General features: G+C 47.1%; 1 pseudogene; it reads left to right on the forward strand.

The window, feature by feature from the left end:
- LOC146183970 (solute carrier family 53 member 1-like) overlaps positions 1-6,427 on the forward strand; it is a 93,887-nt pseudogene extending 87,460 nt beyond the window's left edge.
- The last annotated feature ends 4,718 nt before the right edge of the window (positions 6,428-11,145 follow it).

The following is an 11,145-nucleotide window of genomic DNA, read 5'->3' on the forward strand; positions in this document are numbered from 1 at the left end:
TTTTTAAATCCTGATATGCAGTGATGTCTCGCATTCCAAATGGTATGGTAACTTGAGCATTGTGTGGTGTCTGTCTCTGCTTTTATGCTGCTTATTGGACCTCGGCAAAATTGACGCCATCACATTAGTCATTCCTCACACCGCATGCTGCCCTGCATCAGTGTGCTGGCTTGTCTTTATGCTTGCATTTTAATTGCGATGCGGAACTGCATGCCTCAGTGTCCGTGCTCGGTTACCCCTGCTCCCGCATCATTAATGGTTTGCATTGCAGATGCGGCACGCTATATATTAACCGACCCGTGAACCTGGCCCTGCAGCTCACGTTGGCGTGCCTACCAGTCTGGTTCTGGTTTGCACAGTGCCTACGCCGGTACCGGGACACGCGAGAGGCTTTTCCGCACCTGGCCAATGCCACCAAGTATGCCACCACTTTCTTTGTCGTGCTCTTTTCTACACTGTTCAGTGTCTACCGGAGGGAGTTTTGGTTGGCTTTCTCATTTTTTTTTAGCGACAGTGAGTCTACTTCATGCACTTGCTCAGAAAAAGAAAGAAAGTGGCTGTCTGTCTGCTTCATGGAAATCGTTAGAATCGTAATGGCTTTAGATGCATACAGAAAGACTGTACAAAGGCTTTGCTTCACAGTTTTGTGTTGCTTTCCTTCAGTGGGTTAAGGTCTCCGGGCAATAGCAGTGGCAGGAATGTAGCTCCAAACTGTGCGATGTATGCTGCTGCAGTTGAGTGTGTTTTTATGGTATTGCCCCATGCTAAGCCTGAGTGCAATTCCAACCAGTTATGAAAGCCGCAGTTTGTGCCAGGTAGTGGGAGCTGCTGCCTGATGCAGAAAGCATGCCTCGTGAACTTGGTGCCCTATGTGGGACTAAACAGATGAGGAAGAGGAGCTAATAAGGAAAGGGAAGACGCAGTAACAGTGAAAAATTGAATGGGGAAAGATGCGGAGGGGTTGGACACAGGGCACTGACAGTGTTGACACGCTACACTTTCTTCATGGTGCGATACGTACCTTTGCTTGTTTTGAATGGATGACAAATGTAACTGGCTAGATGCAACCCAATTTAGCTTCTGCTTACTTTGCGAAGTGCCATCTGTGCACTGGTTTGCTGTGCGTGAATTTTTTCTCTGCAGTGCAATATACTGAAGCCAGTTTTATCTGAAGAGAACATGCAGAGCACAGCCAAAAAAAGGTTATAGATACAAGTAAAGAGACCCGCCGCTGTGGCTGAGTGGCTCAGGCACTCGACTGCTGAGCCCGAGGACATAGATGCAATCCCAGCCATGGCAGCTTTGTTTCAATGGAGGCAAAGTACAAGACTTCCGTTTACTTAGCGATGGTTGTGCAATATAGCCACATGGTCAGTCAATCTGGAGCCCTTTGCTATAGACCTTTGCAATAAGAGCCTTCTGGGAGTCGACATGTTGCTCACTGGGCTGTTGTATGCACCTGACATCAGCACAGTGGAAGCAGCAGCAGAACCAGTTTGCAACAGCCCAAGGAGGAGGCGTTTTGACATCCTCCTCGCCTGATGCAAAGGTCTATAGTAGTCCCTCATAGCCTGAGTTAGTTTGGGATGTTAAACTGCACAAACCAAACTGAATAAATTGATGTAGCACGGGAATAACAAGGGTACTGTTTTGGTACCCCTTTCTTTTTGTCTCTTGCTATGTTCTGGGCTTCTCCACACAGGTCAATCTCAATGTGTGTGTATGTATATATATGGACTACGCATTTAACTGTGAAAAGCAAAATAATATGGAGTGATATTGAGAGACAGAAAAAGGGCAGTGCGGGCTAGGGAACAAACTGAGCTGATGATTTTCCCTAATATGAGTGGATGTGTAAGCTGCCCTCATTCTGTTGAGCTCCGACCAGTGGATCAGAGTCCTTCGTAAAAGCATTTGCATAACAACATCACATCACAAATGGAGATGAAAAGAGAAATTACTGCAATTCATGTAATGCAGAGAATACAGATACAATCCATCATTTGTTAGGGCCAGATAGTGGTGGCTACACCAACAGTGGGAGATGAAATTGGGAAATTTTCTGGGATCGACTGGTAATGGCTGCCACAAGGAACATACCAAGTGGAGGTGAATGGGAGATATGTTTGTCCTGCATTGGATGCAATTAGGCTGCTGCTAGATGCTCCACCTCTATGCTTTGTGTGTGCATTTGATGATATCAGCATTCCTTCATATCCTGCCTCAGTGTTGTCCATGATCTCCCACGTTCAGATAGCTACCCGTCATCCAGCAGCCACCCGTTCTTCATCCTCTGGATTTTGTCAGCTGTGGCCAGCTCATGTTTCTCTTACACCTGGGACGTTAAGATGGACTAGGGCCTGTTTGATTCCAATGCCGATGAAAACTATTTCCTGCGTGAAGAAATCGTCTACTGCTCGTCTATGAGTAATATTTTTTTTTATTCTTTGGTATGCTGTTTGTACAACACACATGGCAGTCTGCTGAATGTTCTTCGAATACTAGGGGGTATCTAGCTCTCAAGGAAGAAAAGCTTTAACCCTCCTAAACCTGGTTAGGCAAAGTGAAATCGCCGTCTTGCTTGGTTTTGCTTTGGCCAGGCTTACATTTAGACATGGGCAGAATCGTTTTTTGCAGCAATTAAATTGAGGAGACTGTGGAATCCAGATGATGTCAGCTGCAAGAGAGAACAAACACGGGATGGTGTATCTGCTGCAAAAGGTCAAGGGTGGCATACCATAGGTGGTATGATGGTTAAGCTCAACGTTCTTAGATAAGAGACAGTTGGGAAACTGTGGAGTAGGATGTGAGCCCAAACTGTCACCAGTCTGGCGTCCACGAATCCCAAAACAACCGCCGCGCCCCTTGCCCCCCCATTGGTGGGTGAGTAAGGCAGAAATTTGAAATGCTACTAATCGTCTTCTTTCAGCAACGTAACAGAAATTCAAACCGTTTTTCCATTTTTTGAAATACACATTTGTACGCATGAGGAGCTGTCGCCTTTGCAGACGTATCTCAAGCAGGCAGGCAGCAGACAACACGCATGTCATATGCGTACAAAAATGTTTTTAAAAATGCAAAAACAGTTTTAATTTCTGTTGCGTTGCTGAAAGAAGACGGTTAGTAGCAGTTAAAATTTCCGCCTTACCCATCCACTGCAGCAGGGGTGAAAGGCGCAGTGATCATTTTGGTATTCGCGGGTGCCAGACCAGTGACAGTTTGGTCCCACTCTGCAACGCGATGCACCAGTGTAGTTTTCCAACTGTCTCTATTTAATAATGTTGGGTTAGGCTATAGTATAGCTACACTGTGACCTCTGGCTCGTTGAAGGTCAAGTGGCCTGCCAGATTGACCTTGGCTGATACATGGCGTAGTGAAGTTTTCACTTCAGAAAATGAGCATTTACATGGGTGCAGCCGAGTGATTGTGAAGGATATTCATACCACTTAAAAACCAGAGCTGACAGAGCTGGTTAGAATTTTGTTTAGACAAAAGCTGTTAAATATGTAGGAGTGAATGTCAAGTTTATACAAAGTGTTGCAAATGCTCTCGGAAGCCAGATAAAAGGCAGTTGGAAACTGATCCTTCAGGCTTTATAAAGGGAGGCAGTGCTGTGAACATGAACGTTATGATCAGGTAGCACACAGGAGTGTGCAGCACACACTTCAATTCTTTCTGCACTGCCAGGACATTGAGTTCTTTTGGCCCAGGTGTGAATAGGGATTTTCCAGTTCGAAGTAAGCATTTTGAATTGTACTACTTGCACAAAAGAGAATTGATTGGCACAGTGAGTATTTTCAAACGCATGTAGTTTCCCCAACCCTCAAGGCGATTGCGCGAAAAAGAGGAAAGCGTGTATTGAAGGTTTGTCACTTGTTGAAGTTGTGTCAACCTGTAGCAAGAATGGCCACTGGAAATTGTAGGAGCCAATCTGCACGTGGAGCCAGCAGTGGTTTGGGACCTAGATCTGGAACCTTTAAAAGCTGTTGTTACACGTCACGGCTTTTAAGTAGCAACTTCACGGCATTTACTAGATTACGTGCCACATTCCTGTTACATCCCTGTGTCACATTCCAAAGTGACACGATGTATTTTCAATTCAGAATCGTGCAAGGATTTGCATGGTAAGGGCTCTTGAGGCTGTTACGCTTACTGCACTTTGGCTTGCTGCTGATTGAAACATATCTGAACACAAGTTAAAAGCATTTATTGCTATTTGGTTGTTGCCTTGATGAGTGTCCTTTCTTTTTTTTTCTTCCGCAACCACATTTGCTGTCACAAACTATTTCTTGTGCTTTGAACCCAAAATTCACTGATCAGACTCGCATAGCTGCCAAGTCTAACTTGGTTCACGTGATGAGAGCCACTATGGACAGTCTTTGGAAGCTAGTGATTACCTATCATAAGATGTCTAATACTGTTACCATTGCATTATAAATAGAATAGTCACTCATTAAAATTTATTGTACAGTCATGTTTGAGTCCACATCAGGATTTAGACAATGCCTGAATAAAGAGAGATACATGGGGACGCCTGACTAGGCTCTAGTGCCAGCACGTGGTCCCTGCAAGCACCTGCTGCAAAGCCAGGAGGACTAAGGACACTGGAGAGGTTTCCATGACATCTTTGGCAGCAAATCACGCCATAAAAGCCGGCATTAGGCTTTAGTTATGTTATGGCTTTGCCGCTTGATGCCACAGTGATGCATCTAATGAATGTGCTACTGATTAAGTGCTACTTTGGTGTGCATCCCTTTGTCTGTGGTCACATGACCACCTCGTGCGTGCAGCTTGTACCTCATAACTTCTGAAACCTCATGGCGGGGGATGTGTAGTTGTAAGAAGACGTTGCCAAATCCTTCGAAGTGCCTCTCTAACCTTGTACCCAGGAAAGAGCCCAGAAATATTCAGCGAGTTGAAAATTCAGAAGCATTCGCTCGGAACATCATGTGGAAACGTCGGCAAAAATTGACATTTATATCATTCTGCATGATGGAGGAAGCTAGAAGGTAGCAGTACAACCCATCCATTCAAGGTGTTAAGCTGTAGCATAAAAGCCTCATAGGAGCAAAAGCTGGCACGAGCCAGCGTAGTCAGAACAGAAGCCTTAAATTGCCACTCACTCGTAGGAGTGCTCGGAAGTGTAACGTGTTTGAAATGCCAAGCTGATGCCCCTGTGAGAGCAAAAGAGGTGGAAGCCAAGTGTTGGAATTGTTAATGCTGTCACGCTCACAGCACGTAAGGGAATTAAGCATCCCTATGTGCCTTCTTCCACTTTTTCTTGCGTCGTTTGTGAGAGTCGCAGTTCTACAAGCTGAAAGTTTTCAGTACCTAATACAGACATGTACCATTTGTTTGGCTGCGTCCTTGCAGGGTAATGATATAGCTTTAGAGAAGGAAATTTTTCAGTGTTTTTGCCATTCCTGAAGAGCTGTGCTGCCCCCCACTGATGGTGAACGCTGTAGTTTGCCATCATGGCACACAGTTTATCCCTGACAAGAGCTGGGCAAGTTACATGTGCGTGCAATCTTTTCACAAAACATTGGTTCTGTTTGCAGGGCTACTACTACTTTGCCATTTTGACGGAGCTAGCGCTGCGTTTTGGGTGGACATTGTCAGAGTCCCTGACAGAGCTGGGTGTCATCCACTCGGACCTGATGGTCACCATCCTGGCACCTCTGGAAGTGTTCAGGTGTGTTTTTTGGCCTCTTTTTTTTGTTCTCTCTCTTCTTTTCTTGTTTTTGCAGCAGCCATTTGGAGGGGAAAAGAGGATTGTTTTTGTCCAAAGCCAGGCTGGAATGCATAGGCTTTTGTGGAGGAGGCAAGGCATGCTATAAAGTTTTGAAACGTTGTCGCGCCAGTGTTGCCAATGCATCAGTTTGTTAAGGGGGGACTCTAAAATTTGTGTTCCCCTTATGATGTACTTCTTGCAGTCCATGATGATGTTTGTATTGTCTTGACTACAGTGTGACATTTCTATGAAGCAGGATGGACGAAAAGCAAAGCACCTCTATACTGTTGGTGCACGTTAAAGAACCCCCAGGTGGTCGAAATTTCTGGAGTCCAGCCACTACAGTGTCTCTCATGGCCTGGGTAGCTTTGTGACTTAGATCCTGTAAACCAACTAGAAACCCATTCAGTGATTTACACTTTTATGCTTTGAAAACAATGGCTTGCAATTCAGCATTGTATTACACACCAAATTTCATGGATGAACTTATGAAATAACTGGGGACAACATTTCTTAAACTGTGTTTTATTGTATATTTTTTAAATATGCTCAGTTTGTGATCACAGCCTAGGTAATTGTGTTACCTTTCCTCTGTTATTGTACTACTTATCTCCTCCCTTCCTTTTCAGTCAATTTCACTGCTGTCTAAAGGGAGACACATTCATGGATGACAACTGCTGTGTCAGGACGCTGTGAGGAAGGCCAAGGTTGTCATAAAAAAGAAAGTGTAGTTTTTAAGATACTTCAGGCTGAAGAATTACGAGGAGACAGTTTGGGTAGCTCACGTGTAGCTATGCTACACATAATGGGATGAGGACCCTACCCAGAAAAAGCATTCAGAATTTTATGTAGGTGGGGCCCTAGTGTGGAAACAGTCTAGATGCTCACGTGTGCTGTATATACTCGCATAATAGGCGCACTTTTTTTTTCAGAAAATTCGGCTCAAAGTTCGGGGTGCGCCTATTATGCGGGGTAAAATTTCCGAAAATTTTTCGACTCTCATTCTCGCGCTTTAAATTTAACATATGTCAAGAATATGGCTACTCTCACATAAATGCCGATAAACCCAGCATAAAAATGAAAAAAAAAGCTACTTATGTTTCAATGAACAGACGAGAGATGTTGAGTGCATGCACATGAAAAATTTATTTACATGCACTGATGCTCTACTCATCTGTTTCGAATTCCGATTTGGAGTCCGAGAGCACACACTCATCATCACTGACCGGGGACTCGCTTTCTTTGTCCGAATTCCACAGCATCTCATCTTTGTTCGCATCTAGTGCGTTAGAGATCCCCGTCTTCTTGAAGCTCTTTCTGATGACATCTTCGGAGATCTCTCCAGGCTTCCACTATCCAATTGCACAACATTTCCACAGGCGGCCTCTTAATTTTGCCACCTGGAGTTCGCTGATGCTGCCCTGCAGCCATCCAGTCAGTGCACAGCCTTCGAACATTGTCTTAAAAGGCTTTAAGGACACGTCCAAAGGCTGCAGTACAGATGTGAGGCCGCCCGGAATCACAATATCCATGGCCAGCTCTTTCAACTTTGCTTTAACACTTTCCACAAGGTGTCCGCGTAAACTGTCCAGAACGAGCGTGGCCGGATACAACAGGCCACCTGGTCGCCGGCCCCAGACCGTCTTTATCCAGTCCAGCATCAAATCTTCATTCATACAGCCTTTCTCCTGGACCCTAACATTTATATCACGATGGAGAGTTCCCTTGGGAAGCGTCTTCCTTTTAAAAATGACGTACGACGGCAGTTTGTGCCCATCCGCAGTCACCGCTAGCATAACCGTACATCTTTGCTTCTCTGCGCCAGATGTTCTAATGAGCACACTTCGTGCACCTTTGTCCTCCACAGTGGTGTTTCTTGGCATGTCGAAACAATGGGGCGTCTGATCTGCATTCCCGATCTGGGACAAAATAAAGTTCTTTTGCTGTCGGAGCCGTATCACAAAATGGTGAAAATCCACCACCTTGTCCTCACATGCTGAGGGCAAGCGCTGGCACAATGTTGTCCGCCCCCTCAGGGTTAGCCCATGGCATCGCATGAAGTGCGTTGTCCACCCGAAACTTGCCTTAAAGTCTTTAGCGTCGATGCCCGACGCCCGGGCAATTATAAGCGCCTCAGTCTGCACTATTTCGAGGGACTCGGCACAACAGTCTTGTCGGAGGCGCCGTATGTGCTGAACCAGTTCCTCTTCCACTTGCAGATACTTTCCGGACTTCGCACCGCGGAAGGCCCGTCGTGACTTGTTGGTGGCTTGAAGTTTTTCCTGCTGACTTCTCCAGTAGCAAACACTGGTTTCTTCAACACTGAAATGTCTGCTTGCAGCAGGGTTTCCATGCTCCACTGCATACTGCACAGCTTTCAGTTTGAATCCAGCCGTGTAGCTCGCATACTTCCCCATTGTAGCACACACGACAAACCTAACTGCATGCTGCTTGCAAAATGGCGAAACTTGACCTCTCAGAAGAATGGATAGATGGTAATGGGTCTACCCTTTGTGTCAGATTGCAGCTTGCACTGCCTAGCGCCTAGCCTAAAATACGCATCGATGGCGATGGCACTGCCATTTGTGTCGCGTCACCCCTGACCAACTTCACTTGTGGCATTGCTTTCGATTTTCTCCGAGAAAACAAATGGACAAGACACTTCTCTTCCTCCTCCTGTCCTAGAATTAATTTCCCCGAGTCTCCCAGCTTTCAGAACTGCCACAAAGAAGGTAGCGTAAAGTGTACATTCTCCATGCGGCAGTTCGGGGGGTATCGGTAGTTGACGGAAAAACTTTTTTCAGCCGTTGATGTTTTTTTTTTGACAGTCCGCGTGTTGTTGTACTTGGCCATCACAACCGATACTGTCGTGCATGGAGCAAGCAAAAACTTCGTTTCCTTCCTACAAGCTGTCGTACTTCGCCGTCATTGTCATGAGTGTTCCTTGCCAAAACTTCCGGGCTTGTTCACAGTAGCTAGGTTTCAGATGCGGCATCTCGCGTTGTGGAATGTATGTGCGTTTTCTTTTTTTTTCACCTTTGTTTGAGGCAGGCGCGTCGGCTTTCAATCGTGTAAATACGGCATTGATCTCAGTGCCAAGTTCGGGGTGTGCCTATTATGCGCGGAAATAAAAAAAATTGATATTTCGCACTCAAACTGGGAGTGCGCCTATTATGCGAGTAAATACGGTATCAATGCTAATTGTAAGTGCAGAATATATTGTAACGGGTATTGCGCCAAACGTCCAGGCAAATCCCTGAGCCTAGAAGACTGCCAAAGTCCGAGAGCGGTCTGAGCAGCGGTCTGAGCGCGGTTCCAGGCAACCAACTTTGTCGTCTACGCCAACTAGCAACCACTTCATCGTCTACGTCAACTAGCCACTGATTGTCTCCGCTTCGTCGTCGACTATAGTTTGTATCACTGCCCCCCTCCTCTGTAGCATCGACTCGATGCGACGTGGTGCTACTAGGAAGAAGTCAGCGAAAGGGTGCACTAAAGTGTCCCAAGGACCCAGCGGCATTGACAAAAAGTTCAGTCATGCACAATCATGATAGGGCTTCAGCCGAACCACGTGCACGACTTCAGGACGCTGTGGACTTCGGGATGGAGCTGAAGCTACGGGAACAATGGCGTAGGTGACGTCACTGATATGGCGAACAGTCTCATAAGGGCCGAAGTATCGGCGTAGTAACTTTTCAGATAGGCCGCGATGACGAACAGGTGTCCACACCCAGACGAAGTTGCCCGGCTAGTAAGTGACGATTCTTCGGCTGAGGTTATACCGAGCAGCGTCATTCGCCTGTTGTCGGTGGATTCTGAGGCGTGCTAGTTTCTGCGCTTCCTCAGCACGCTGAACAAAGATGTCAGCGTCAAGTTCGGCGTCAGAGCCGCAAGAAGGACTAACTGACATCATGGCATCCAACGGCCTGCTCACTTGGCGACCGAAGACAAGTTGGAACGGGGTCATCCGCGTCGTCTCTTCAGTGGCGGTATTGTTCGCGACAGTTATATAGGCCAAAATCGCATCCCAGGTGCGATGTTCTTCATCCACATAGAAATCATGTCGGTGAGGGTGCGATTGAGGCACTCCACCAGCCCGTTGGTCTGAGGGTGATACGCCGTCGCACGTCGATGGCTAGTGTGAGTCAGTCATGACCAACCGGATTAGGCGAGCCGTAAAAGCTGTTCCACGGTCAGTGATTACCACGGCGGGGGCACCATGACGTAGGACAATGTTATGAATGAAAAATTGAGCAACTTCGGCTGCAGTACCTTTAACAAGGGACGTGGTCTCTGCGTACCGTGTTAGGTAGTCTGTCACGAAGACTACCCAACGGTTGCCAGACGAGGACTTCGAAAAAGGACCGAGAAGATCCATGCCCACTTGATGGAAAGGGGTCTTTGGCAGAGCAATAGGCTGAAGAAATCCAGCAGGTTTCAATGGCGGAGACTTCCGACGTTGGCAGTCACGACATGAGCGTACTTAAGCCCGCACCGATGGGAGTAACCTGGGCCAATAATACTTTTGATGAATTCGTGCAAGTGTACGGCTCACCCCCAGGTGGCCGGCGGTGGGTTCATCATGACAGGCACTCAATATATCTCGGCGCAACTCGGAGGGCACAACAAGGAGAAACGTCTCTTCACTGTTAGCGAAATTTCGCTTGTAGAGCACGTTACCACGCAGAGTGATTTGAAGCCCACGTTGAAAAACATGGGGAATACGGGCGTCGATGCCCTGCAGACGCTGATCGCCGCAAGAAAGCTGAAGCTGCACTTCAGTCCAGAAACCAGCGGCCAAATGAAAGTGTACGCATGTTCTGTGAAGACATGACCCGTCTTTTCCAGCGCGCAGACCCCAATATGAAAGAGGAGAAGAAGCTTTGCCATCTCACGCATGAAGTTAAGCAGGAGCTGTTTGTGGGCCTCGTTCACAGTCCACCGCGTACCGTTGCTGAATTCCTCGCGGAGGCAACGACCATGGAAACGACGCTCCGACAACGGGCCTGGCAGTACAACCGAGATATCAGCAGCCTGGCCCCAGATGTTTTTTCGTCGTACCATGGAGGCGGTGCGGATGCCTTACGTGGCCTCATTCGGTCGGTTGTTTGAGAGGAACTCCAATGTTTCCGTCTGCCTCAGAGTACGCCAGTGGCAACACTGACCGAAGTCGTCAGAGATGAAGTACGCCAGGCTGTTCGTGAATTCCCGCTCACCAATGCACTGCAGCGCGTCGATAAATTCCCACGCACACATCCGTTGTTCGTCAGGCAGCTACCTACGATCCTGTCGCTACCATGCCTCCATGGGTCAACAACAAATGAACGTACATGTTCGTTGCACGTCAAGCAGCTGCCTGTGGTCCTATTGACCCGACACCGGTGGTTAGCCACATCTGTGATTATGACACATCG

The sequence above is a fragment of the Amblyomma maculatum genome, chromosome 7 (assembly GCF_055883805.1).
Source record: "Amblyomma maculatum isolate TAMU_Amacu chromosome 7, ASM5588380v1, whole genome shotgun sequence".
In the NCBI taxonomy this organism is placed as follows: Eukaryota; Metazoa; Arthropoda; class Arachnida; order Ixodida; family Ixodidae; genus Amblyomma; species Amblyomma maculatum.